Source organism: Salvelinus namaycush, chromosome 13 (assembly GCF_016432855.1).
Source record: "Salvelinus namaycush isolate Seneca chromosome 13, SaNama_1.0, whole genome shotgun sequence".
NCBI lineage: Eukaryota > Metazoa > Chordata > Actinopteri > Salmoniformes > Salmonidae > Salvelinus > Salvelinus namaycush.
The window spans coordinates 29867358-29879878 of NC_052319.1; positions in this window are offsets into that span (position 1 = coordinate 29867358).

Sequence of the window (12521 nt, forward strand, 5' to 3'; positions counted from 1 at the left end):
TTAGGTTAGTATTGTGGGGTAACTACAATGCTGTTGATCCATCCTTAATTTTCTCCTATCACAGCCATTAACTCTATTCCTGTTTTATTGTCACCATTGGTCTCATTGGTTAAATCCCTGAGCGGTTTCCTTCCTCTCCGGCAATTGAGTTAGGAAGGACGCCTGTAGCTTTGTAGTGACTGGGTGTATTGATACATCATCCAAAGTGTAATTAATAACATCACCATGCTCAAAGGGATATTCCGTTTTTTTTACCCATCTACCAATAGGTGCCCTTCTTTGAGGGGTATTGGAAAACCTCCCTGGTCTTTGTCGTTGAATCTGTGTTTGAAATTCACTGCTCGACTGAGGGACCTTACAGATAATTGTATGTGTGGGGTACAGAGATGAGGTAGTCATTCAAAAATCATGTTAAAAACTATTATTGCACACAGAGTGAATCCATTAAACTTATTATGTGACTTGTTAAGCACATTTTTATTCCTGAACTTATTTAGGCTTGCCATACCAAATGGGTTGAATACTTATTGAATCAAGACAGTTCAGCTTTTCATTTTTTATTAATTTGTAAAAACTTATAAAAACATAATTCCACTTTGATATTATGGGGTATTGTATGTAAGCCAGTGACACAAAATCTCAAAGTAATCCATTTTAAATTCAGGCTGTAACACAACAAAATGTGAAACAAGTCAAGGGGTGTGAATACTTTCTGAAGGCACAAGGGATCTGCTGGTTACAAGCCATAACCCTTAATTGGCACTATATAGAAACATGTTGTGTGTGTGTAGCTCTACACAACATGCCGTTAAAGACATACTCCAGTACAGCTTTGATTAATATGATATCAAAATATCAGCCATGTGTTATTGCTGTTGTTATAGTATGAGTCACACATGTACAAAGACAATGGACCCACACAGACATGACAGAGTGTTGTTTCTGTTGTGGAGACTGCTCCATAGGGGTCCCCTGGTGTGTGTGCCAGCGACGGAAACCTCCAGGGGAAGTAGAGAGACCTGGACTTGGTTCACAAACTAACACTTTAACTATGTCTCAGAGAGAGAGAGAATGATTGTTGGAATAAGAGAACAGGAGAGAGAGAGAGAGAGAGAGAGAGAGAGAGAGAGAGAGAGAGAGAGAGAGAGAGAGAGAGAGAGAGAGAGAGAGAGCGACCGAGAGAGAGGGAGAGAGAGAGGTGGTGTGGAATGGACCAGACAAATAGGGTAAGTGTGGGTATCTACCAGACTTCAGATATGTTTCAGGTTTTGATCCTCTGCTTATCCTGAGCCATCTCAGTCTTCGAGCTTCGAACTTCACAAAAGTGTCAGATACGCCAGTAAAATCTGACGGCTCCACAGTCTCTGATAAAAATGTGAACACCTCTCATGCTGTGCTGAACTGTTAACTCTGGTAACACACATCTGTAGAGCACATTGAGTATCGGGGTGCTCGGCTTCATGTGGACATCGATCTGCCTCGGGAGTCTGTCAGGCATGTGCGTGTCAGTGTGTGAACTGTATGGGAATGTACTATAGTGTGTGTATATGTGTGTGTGTGTGTTTGTGTGTGTGTTGTTCAACCATTGAGATGCAGCTGCACTCCTAGACATATCTCTGTTTGTTAAAAAAAGTTACATTAACAAGTCAACACGTAACCTAAGACAGGAGACCCAAACACAACTAATTTAGACAGAGAGGGAAGGATAACCACAGTGAGAACCCCAGATAGTGGGGTGAGGGCATCCCAGCATTGATGAGGAAAAATCGGGAAGATTGGAGCTGGCACCTCGCACTTGGAGAGAGCTCCAGATTGAAGGGGCCCAGCCCCGGGCGGTCTGTGCCCAGCCAGGGTGAGGGATCGTGGGGGAAAGGGAACCTGGCAGCTCCACTTCCTCTTGGCTCTGTGGAAGAGGCCCAATTAGGCAGAGCCTCCTCTCGGCTTTCCCTGGGTCTGGCCTGGCTGGCAGGTTCCTGGCTGGCTGGTTGCTGGCTGACTGGCTGGTTCCTGGCTTGTTCCTGGCTGTCTGGGAATACGCTGCAGCACTAAGAGACAGGAGGAGGATGCAGAGAGACAAATCAAGACCAGATGAGAACCAAGGAGGAGAGGGAGGGAGACAACAGAAATCATGAGTGCTGATAATCTGTATCTATTCCAAACAGACTCTCCTTAACTGTCTTGGTCTCTGTCTGGATTCTAGATTGATAATCGAAATCAGCTCAGAATCCCAGGCCCGTGTTTAGGACTTACCTTAGATGTTACACTGATGGTGTTGACATGCTCGATCCACTGAGCTGTGTTGTGGACAGGTTCCAAAGACTCTGTGCTCACTCTCCTTCTCCATCTCTGTCTATGTTCCTCTGGTGTTGATTGGAGAGGTAGAGTGGAAGCTGTGGAGGGGTGGGGGTGTAGATAGGGGTGGGGGTAAAGGGGTGGGGGTGTAGATAGCGGTGGGAGTAAAGGGGTGGGGGTGTAGCTACCTCGGTCCAGTTTTTTGTCTCACTTTATTTCCCTCTTATCTCCTGTCTGTGATCTGGGCCTGTCATCTTCAGTGTGTGCGTGATAGCTGGCAGTTTTCCCCCTCGCTCCTGATCAACACCCTGATTGGTCCTTCCTGGCGCTGACACACACATGGAGACAAGGCTTTGAGGTTGGCGGTCCGCTACAATCAGAAACAAACACAGAGCTGGTCAGGGATATCACCAGTCTCACTCACACAGAGCTAGTCAGGGATATCACCAGCCTCACTCACTCAGAGCTGGTCAGGGATATCACCAGCCTCACTCACTCAGAGCTGGTCAGGAATATCACCAGCCTCACTCACTCAGAGCTGGTCAGGGATATCACCAGTCTCACTCACTCAGAGCTGGTCAGGGATATCACCAGTCTCACTCACTCAGAGCTGGTCAGAGATATCACCAGCCTCACTCACTCAGAGCTGGTCAGGGATATCACCAGCCTCACTCACTCAGAGCTGGTCAGGGATATCACCAGCCTCACTCAGAGCTGGTCAGGGATATCACCAGCCTCACTCGGTCAGGGATATCACCAGCCTCACTCACACAGAGCTGGTCAGGGATATCACCAGCCTCACTCACTCAGAGCTGGTCAGGGATATCACCAGCCTCACTCAGAGCTGGTCAGGGATATCACCAGCCTCACTCACTCAGAGCTGGTCAGGGATATCACCAGCCTCACTCACTCAGAGCTGGTCAGGGATATCACCAGCCTCACTCACTCAGAGCTGGTCAGGGATATCACCAGGCTCACTCACTCAGAGCTGGTCAGGGATATCACCAGCCTCACTCACTCAGAGCTGGTCACGGATATCACCAGTCTCACTCACTCAGAGCTGGTCAGGGATATCACCAGCCTCACTCACTCAGAGCTGGTCAGGGATATCACCAGCCTCACTCACTCAGAGCTGGTCAGGGATATCACCAGCCTCACTCGGAGCTGGTCAGGGATATCACCAGCCTCACTCGGTCAGGGATATCACCAGCCTCACTCACACAGAGCTGGTCAGGGATATCACCAGCCTCACTCACTCAGAGCTGGTCAGGGATATCACCAGCCTCAGTCAGAGCTGGTCAGGGATATCTCCAGCCTCACTCACTCAGAGCTGGTCAGGGATATCACCAGCCTCACTCACAGGGCTGGGACAGGACCTGACTTACTCTCCCAAGACTAACAGAAGAATGTAAAGATACATCTGAGCATTAGGCCTACTCTACTGTTACACACACACATATAAACGCACATATTTCTCATGAAGAAATACAATATGCACATGTTTTTAAAGCATATTGTACATCTCACACAGATGTGTGTAGCAGAGTTCAGTACAGTACAGTGCATGATGGACAGTACAGTATAGTACGGTACAGTACATGATGGACAGCATAGCTGGCTCTGCTCAGGTAGAGGTCGGAGAATTGAACACAGAGCAGAGGCCCTGGAGGAGGTTACACAGCAGAGAGCAGTACACTACAGCAGGCCTCTGGACACGGCTCAGATTGAAAAAGCATGCAGTGAGTAACTAACAGTAGATAAAGATTCCTCCCGGTCTGTTGATGGAGAGGAGGCCAGATCCAGAGCCAGTCTTCACTAGCTACCGCCACCACCGTAGGAAGCCCTCGCTACTGCTGACTGAGAGATGATTGAGTTTAACATGAGTTTGCTTGCCTGAGTGTTTTTTAATAAGTGAAAATGACACTGATCAGTTGGCATGAGAAAGGCAAGAGAGTTGTTCAGAGGAACACAGAAAATCTGAAGACAGAACGGTAGAGCATATACAATAAGAGCAAGAAAGAATGCTAAAGAAGTAGGTGAGAGAGAGAGAGAGAGAGAGAGAGAGAGAGAGAGAGAGAGAGAGAGAGAGAGAGAGAGAGAGAGAGAGAGAGAGATGTTCTTCTGAGAGCAGGAGAAAGGATTAGAAGGGAAGACGAAATAAGGAATGTAGCTAGAATGCTCAGAAAAAGTTAGATTGACAGAACTTGCTTGTATGGAGAAGTACATTCATTCTGTAAGTATTCTCTCTCTAGTCCATCTCCGTCTCTCGCTCTCCCTCACTTCAGATTTTTAAAACTATGATAACTAAACTGGCCAGGTCCCTCCCCCTCACTGTGCACATAGCAGGGAACTCTCTCTTTCTCTGGGTCTGGTTTCAATTTCTGGAAAATGAAGAGGTTGTGAAAAGTGAAAACTCTTGCCTTGTAAATGCATTATTGTTCAGGATATAGCTGAGATCCAGCTTTAATAGCTCTGTTTGTTTAGGATATACTCTCAATCCCCCACTACATAATCTCATTCGCCGACCAGGGTTTAGTTGCACAAATAAATACAGTAATGAATCCCTTCATATAGAGAGAGGAAGGCAGCGACGGCACCCTGGTCCAATCTATTCCAGATGGCACCAATAGATCACGTAATTTATATGTACTGTATTCGGTTTCCACGGCAACCCACCTCCATTTACACGGCTTCTGACCCGAATCCTCTTCTTCCAGGGCCCTTGATTAGCAGGATTGAAGATGGTTTTCATGGAGGGATGAGACTGCTGATGCGCAGATGTAGTGTCACACTTGATGCACCTTCTCTTGAATACAGTATACCCCTCATTCCCTCACACATTCATACGCACACACTGCCACACGCACGCACACACATGCAGGCGCTCACACACTTCCCTCACTATGATATTCAATCCACCTGGGTTGAGAACACATTAAAGCCTGATCACTCTGTATTGCTGCCATTAGTGTAGCGCGCCTCTGCTTCGTTCACCAGTAAACTGTGGTCGGCGTTGGGATTACCTTATCGCTCTCTCAGAGCGGTCATGGATGGTTAACTCTGTTCATGACACTTCGTTGTTTTTCTCTGTCTCTCCTGCTCAGGGAAGAGCCTGGTGTATGGGGGCCCTGCTCTCTGAGGGATTTCTCAGTCTGGCCAGTAGGCGGAAGCCTTTCACACAGGAAAGATACACTGTCTGCTTGTACATTACATGTATTGGGAAAGGGAAAGGCAAAGGGGGGGATACCTGGTCAGTTGTATAACTGAATGCGTTCAACAGAAATGTGTCATCCACATTTAACCCAACCCTTCTGAATCAGAGAGGTGCGGGAGGCTGCCTTAATCCACATCCACGTCATCAGGAATGCCACATATTTTGTAGAGGTTTAACTAGTGAAATATTTACTCTGTTCAGTAGTCACATTTGGTATTTTAGTGAAAACACTAATTTTGGGGGGCTTTTGGAAAATGTTAACATAATGGTGAAATAAATGGTGCATTACTGTATATATACAGTACATCTTCTGCTCCATTTGGGAATTGACAAAAGCTGTTATCTTTCACCATCTAAAGTGGAGGATTGTTTGACATGGGTTGCTATAGTTGCAGTAGTGTTCTGCCAAGGCTTGCTGTCTGCCCCTGGAGTGGAGTCAGGGCTTCAGCCTGCTGGCCTCAGGCATCTCTCCTAGTGAGGAGATTTGCAGATGAAATGTGACATGACTGAGGAGAAGACAAGCAGACGTGGGACGTAGAAGTCTTGTAGGCCTTCAATATGTCTCTGCTTTTATGATCTGACTATCTCTGTCTGACTCTTGTTGCCAGAAAATATACCAGAAAAAGATGTGTCTTTGTTTGTGTATATTGAACTATTCGATGGGTTATATCTTTACCTTGCCCTCTGATAGGCTATTGGAATATTTGCCAGATTGCACATTTACACATTTAAAGTTTAGGGGTTAGGGGTGGCGGAGGTAGGGGTTATAGGTGGATTTGGGATTGAGTGTACAACATCTGGACAACCCCAGCAGTGTCAGGAGAGACCGGCTGACCAATCAGAACCAGTAGAGGGCCCTACCTCTCTCGCCAACACCTCATTCTTTAAACTAATTAAACTATAACATGTTATTAGATGTCATACCTCCATGAATCAAATAATTCACTACTCTAAAGACAAACACATTATTCAGCCGTAAGACATGGAGCACCTGTGACCTCTTTTAAATGGGGAAATCAGTAAATGTAATTATTGTTAACGTATTTGCTCAGGCTGCTGCGGGCAAGGTGGACAGTTAGCAGAGGCAGTCTGTTCTGAGCCTCGGGCCAGAGGGTTGTGGGTGTGCGAATCCCTTGTGAGCTGAGAAACTGTTGAACCTGAGGTATGGACCCAGCTGAACAAACGCCTGGAGGAATGTGGGAGATGTTTGAAATGCTAAGTCAATAGAGTCATTGGATAACATACAGATATAGGATCTTCTGTTGTTGCTGCACTGCAGGATTTACATAAATTCACTGAAAACCTGCACTAACACAAGTTATATTAACAGTATTGAACTTTTCTTGTAGCCTTATTTTGGCCGATCAAGCAACATTACAGCGGTGGGTGGAAAAGTGTGAATATGGATTAAACATTGAAATCCTGTTGCAGCAGGATTATTTTGCTGCGACAATGCTGGTCAAATGAAGATCCTGCATCTGTATAGTCACATTAGAGGATGTGGGTTACAAAGGCAGGCCGTTAGGAAGCGGCACTGCTTAGATCAGGCAGATGTGTAGGATCCATTTCTCTATCTTGCTCTCTGTGAGAATACTATCCCCCTAACTGTCAGTCGCTTTGAAATGTAAAAATGCTGGTCCCTTCCGCTAGATGACACTTTCCTAGTTTCAAAGAGAGATATTGTGGCTAGTTGTGATTGATATACTACTTACATAATCCAAATTATATAATTATTATAAAAATGATAAATTGATTTTCATTGACTTATCTGAGACCATACTGTAGATGTGAATCAAGTAATTAGTAACAGAATAAATACTGCTAAGAGTATAACAATACCAATGGAGAAAAGAAAGGTGTGTTAGCATGCTTTTTATTAGACTATTTCAGTTTATCTATATTTATTTTTGCACAAATAATTTCAGAAAATGAATAACATTCTTGCAAAATATTAATATAAATACAAATTTGCTCAAATATTGTGTACATTTTCCTAATTTGTGATTTTCTATTTTCAAAAGAAATTTGATAAATGTTTTAAATAATACATAATTTCAATATTCCAGCATTTTCTGTGTAAATGTGTGTCTGTGGACAGTACCACTCCATAATTAATACATTTGCAGAGCAAAATATACATTTGACAGAAAACTGACACAAAGTCAAATCTTCAGACTGAACTTTAATTGAAAGAACAACAACCTGTGAACTTGTGACTTTTAGTTGGTGACATAAACAACAACGTTTGCGTTGTTAACGACATTCTTGCCTTACAACCAGTATATATTGCCTTTCCTCCCGCCACTACACAGCCACCACTAATGATCGTGTAATGATCTGTCTGAAATGTTTATGGTTTGTTTTAAAAACCTGTGAATCTGAGAGCAGTCATATTTAGGATTTCAGGATGAACTCCAACTGGGGTGGGTATGCCTGGGCTCCTCTACGCTTCATTATCCGAGAAAGAACCTTAATTAAACGAAGCGGCCTGTAAAAGCAGCCGGTAGATCCTGTGTGTCTCAGAGCCGGCTATTGTGTGCTGTAATTACGCATCTAATTACATGCCAGTGCTGGAGGACTGTAGGACTGTTTCTGTTGGTGGCAGTGTTTGTTGGACCTAAGCGTACTCATTTTCTAGGAGAGTTTTAGGAGTGATAGGGCACATCAGTACCTTGAGAGAGAGAAGCAGAGGAAGATGCAGAGAGAGGCTGATGATGCAGAGAGAGACAATGTTATTTGCGCGCGAGAATGTTAGATTAGTCCACCAACTTATAATTGAAGTTGGTGGTTACTACTGGTTTCAGATCCGAGGCAAAATAAATTTTATGCCATGTTTTGTGTTTTGGTAAGGTCTCGGAGTGATGTTAAGCACCCAAGAAGCCTCCCAAGAAACCACCCAAGAAGCCTCAACCCAACAGATATGAATGACTTTGCCTCCAGGTATCCTACGAAAGGAAATGTTGCTTACTGTTCAGCCATCGAGTTCCAATTTAGGCGCTTATCAGTGCCCAAATCTGCCATTTTCAACCCGTACACGGGTACGAGTGTAAAGAACTACAACAGTCTACATCTTGATTTGTGCTTACTCATGTCTGATCTATGAACCAGGTGATGCCAGACTTTTGCACCAGGTGAGCCTGGAGCAGGAACATTCTACCGACCAAACAGTCTTATTCATATAGATCTTGTTAAAGGCCCAGTGCAGTCAAAAACGTGATTTCCTGTGTTTTATTTTTATAAAGTGATGCTCTGGAATGTTAGTATGATTTCAGCTGGGTTTGAAATCCCTATTTTTTGTGTACATTTTTGTGTACATTTCGTATGCTACGTTACGTCCTACAAAAAAAAAGTATATATATTTGGTATTATATGTTACGAATCCAATTCGTACAATATGTTAAGAATTTTTGTGCTTAAGATCCCGGACTGTATCTTTAATTAATCATCAATTAACGATCACTAATTCATCTAGATAATTCCAGCTGAAACTTTGCTGTAAATTGACGTGTTTTGAACATCTGTACAGTGAAAAAAAATTCTGACCTTTCCTTCACTCCTTCTCTGGCTTTCTAACTGGAGAAAATTAGGTGTTATAATATTGAGGGTGTTTTTAGCAACCCTTGAACATACCCACACACCCGCTAGTACACACTAGATTACTGACACTTGAGCGAACAGTGTGTGCACTGTTCTGACGCTTCATCAGTCATTAGGTTGTGAGAGAGGCGGGCGACGCCTACGTCATTGCCGCTCTCCACCATGTGTTAATGCAGGGTAATTATAGCCTGAATCAATGAATTATTTAATCATCAAAGGCTTATAGGCCGAGCAAAAGTAAACCCCCTTCAATAGCTGGGCTTGACCACACTCCCTCTCTCCATGGAGAGTCTATTCACTGCGTGTGTGTGTGTGTGTGTGTGTGTGTGTGTGTGTGTGTGTGTGTGTGTGTGTGTGTGTGTGTGTGTGTGTGTGTGTGTGTGTGTGTGTGTGTGTGTGTGTGTGCGTGTGCGTTTGTGTGTGCGTGTGCGTTTGTGTGTACCAATCTACACAGTAAGCCAAACAAGGCTATGTGGCTACGATCTTGTAAACCCTCTTTTCTTTCTTTTCCCTCCCTCTCTCCTCTCACATCACTGAATCCTTACTGAACCCCAAAACTAGCGAGACAAAAACAGAAGAAAATATGAGCAAGAAGATAGATAGATCTTGGTAAGTGGTCACATGGATGTAGTGAAACTATGAAGAGAAAAACACTGTCAACAAAATTGAGTTTGGCTCTGTGGCACCCAGTCTCAGGGTGGATTCAGAAAGACCTCGCATCTAAAGAGACAGACATTATTTTAATGCATTCACACTAAATGAATAAAGCCAGTCTGGCTAATGCTGGTCCTCAATTGTGGTCAAATCAGGAGAAGTCTTGATCTACTAGCGTCAGTCGTTTTCTGATAAACCCGAGCATTGATTTATGCAAGAGGCTGGCTTTGATTACATGCTAACTAACATGCAGTCATCCCCAGACCTTTGTTATTGTGGAGATGAGCAGCAAACACACCCCCTTGTGTGTTGTCTTAATCCGACATGATGACACTCTTGTAGAAATAGCTTTCATGGAAATTCAGATCTATTAAACAGACTTAAAATCCCACTAGAGAAAACTTACTGGACACAAACTGGTTCTATCAATGCTGTTTTCAAAATATTTCAACAAAGAAATATAGATGATGACAATATATCATCGACAATATACCAAATGTTACCGTCGCCATTTTTCAACCACAATGCAAAACATGCCTAAGGGTTTTGTAGGTTTCCTTTTTTGCTGTAGACATGCTAAAGTTACAGTACCCGCTCATTGTATACTATATACCTACCCATAGGAGATGCCAGCTAATCAGAGGCACACAAGAGAGAGAGAAAGAGAGAGAGAGAGAGAGAGAGAGAGAGAGAGAGAGAGAGAGAGAGAGATAGAGATAGAGATAGAGATAGAGAGTGTGTGTGTGTGTGTGTGTGTGTAAGAAAGAAAAGAGAAACTCTGAGTGTCTGTCTTGCTCATGGTGGTTAGTTGATGTCCAGGCCCAGGTGACCCCTGGTCGTGTGATTGGTGTTCTGGTGTCAGTCACATCAGATGCTGTGACAGACAACTCACTTAAAGCCCCTCTCTGCCAGGCCTGGGGGGTTCTGCCCGGCTGCTCTGCCTGTCTGCTTGTCTCTCTTTGCTGCCTGCCTGTAGGCTACAACAGACAGACAAACACGCTGCTGCCTTAATGAAAGCCAGACCTTCCTCAGGGAAGCAAACATTGCTTTACACAAAATACTTTAGTGCAAAAAATGTTTATTATCCTTCCAGAGACTTTCACACTAAGAAAATAATAAAATGAGTTTGGGGAATGTTCCTGCAGGCCTTACGCACTGACTCCATAGAGACACCTTCCATTAAATAATGCAGAGATTTTCATCTTCTCCAATTTTCTGACCCCCTCGGCCCCCTCCTTTTCCTCAATCCATCCACCCCTCCACTCATCTGTCCATCCACTTGGGTGGCGGACACCCCATGGTCTCAGCCGGCCGCTGTGTCAGAGGGGAGGGCCTGTCTTTCAGTGTCAGGATACAGCCGTGTCGGGGATCCGTTGATCCACACTGAGGCCCATACACAGTGTTGCAGAGCCCCAGGCCTCCCAACCCAGGCCCACGGTGGGCCGCTGCCCCCTGCCTGTCTTTATTATCACAGGTGGGCTGTCGGTCGCCACCACCCTGCCCATTCTCTGTTCAGCTCAGGAGGGGCGGTCAATAGGTCTCGGGCCAAATACATATGTCTGGACAAGGGGGTTAGGCCCAAATACATAGCCTATTGGAAGGGGATAGGGCCCCAATGTTGCCTATTGAAGGGGTGGTGATGGTGGTGAAGGAGGGTGAGGAGTCAAGTCGTGGAGGATCAAAGATAAATCCCCCAGATGGACGTGTGGGGAAAGGACAGACAATTAGTGATCTGTGGAGAGTGATGAAAGGGTGAGGCTGTCACTCAGCAAGCTGGCAGCTTCTCACCATTTCTCAGCAGGCTGCTGGACAGGCAGGAGGGGCCTCAGGAGATCTGCTGACTTTGGCACAACATGTCCCTCGTTGTTTCTCCCTCCATTTTCCACAGATGGACTGTCTGAAAAGTCTGCCAAAAGTCTGCAGATGGCAGTGTACACAGTCAATGAAGGAAGGCCCATTCTTAATGCATTTACTTAAAAACTCTAATTTGACATGGGTGTTAATTTAACAAACCATGTGTGAAAAGAACAGAAGAGGACAATAACAAAAAGAGGGGATAAAACAAAACCCTCCTTCCCCATACCAATAGAGATGAAGAGGAATAACCTGCAGACACACTTTGAAACAAGGGGAGTAAATTCCTCTTGAGTGAGGGAGAGAAGGAGGAGAGGAGAGACAAACCTCAAGTGGGTGGCCAGGAAACGGGGCCAGAGGCTTCAATGGTGGAGCGGGAGAAACCAACCAACACACACCAGGCCCATCACACACACGCACACACACACACACACACACACACACACACACACACACACACACACACACACACACACACACACACACACACACACACACACACACACACACACACACACACACACCAACCGCTAACACAGATTGGAGAGGATCCCCACAGAGACCTGGTGCATTAGGAGCTCAGCGCCTCAGGAAATAATAATGAATATGGAATTATATTTGTGTAAATACAGCCAGATGTAAAGGTGGGAAAAACCAGGAGCAGATGTTGATTACGGGGGCAAAACAATGGGTCTGAACTCTGAGGACTTGGAGGATCGAGCGTGCCCTCCAAACGTGTGAAATCCAATCCACCTCAGCGTATAATCATATATATCGCCTCTCGTAATTAGGGAGGTATGGAGTAGAGTTCTGCAGCTGCTGGGGAAGTTTTAGGAGCTGGCTAGACACAACACCCGCCAATTAGACATAGGTTTCAGACAGAGAGGAAACCACACATGTCTGTCACACA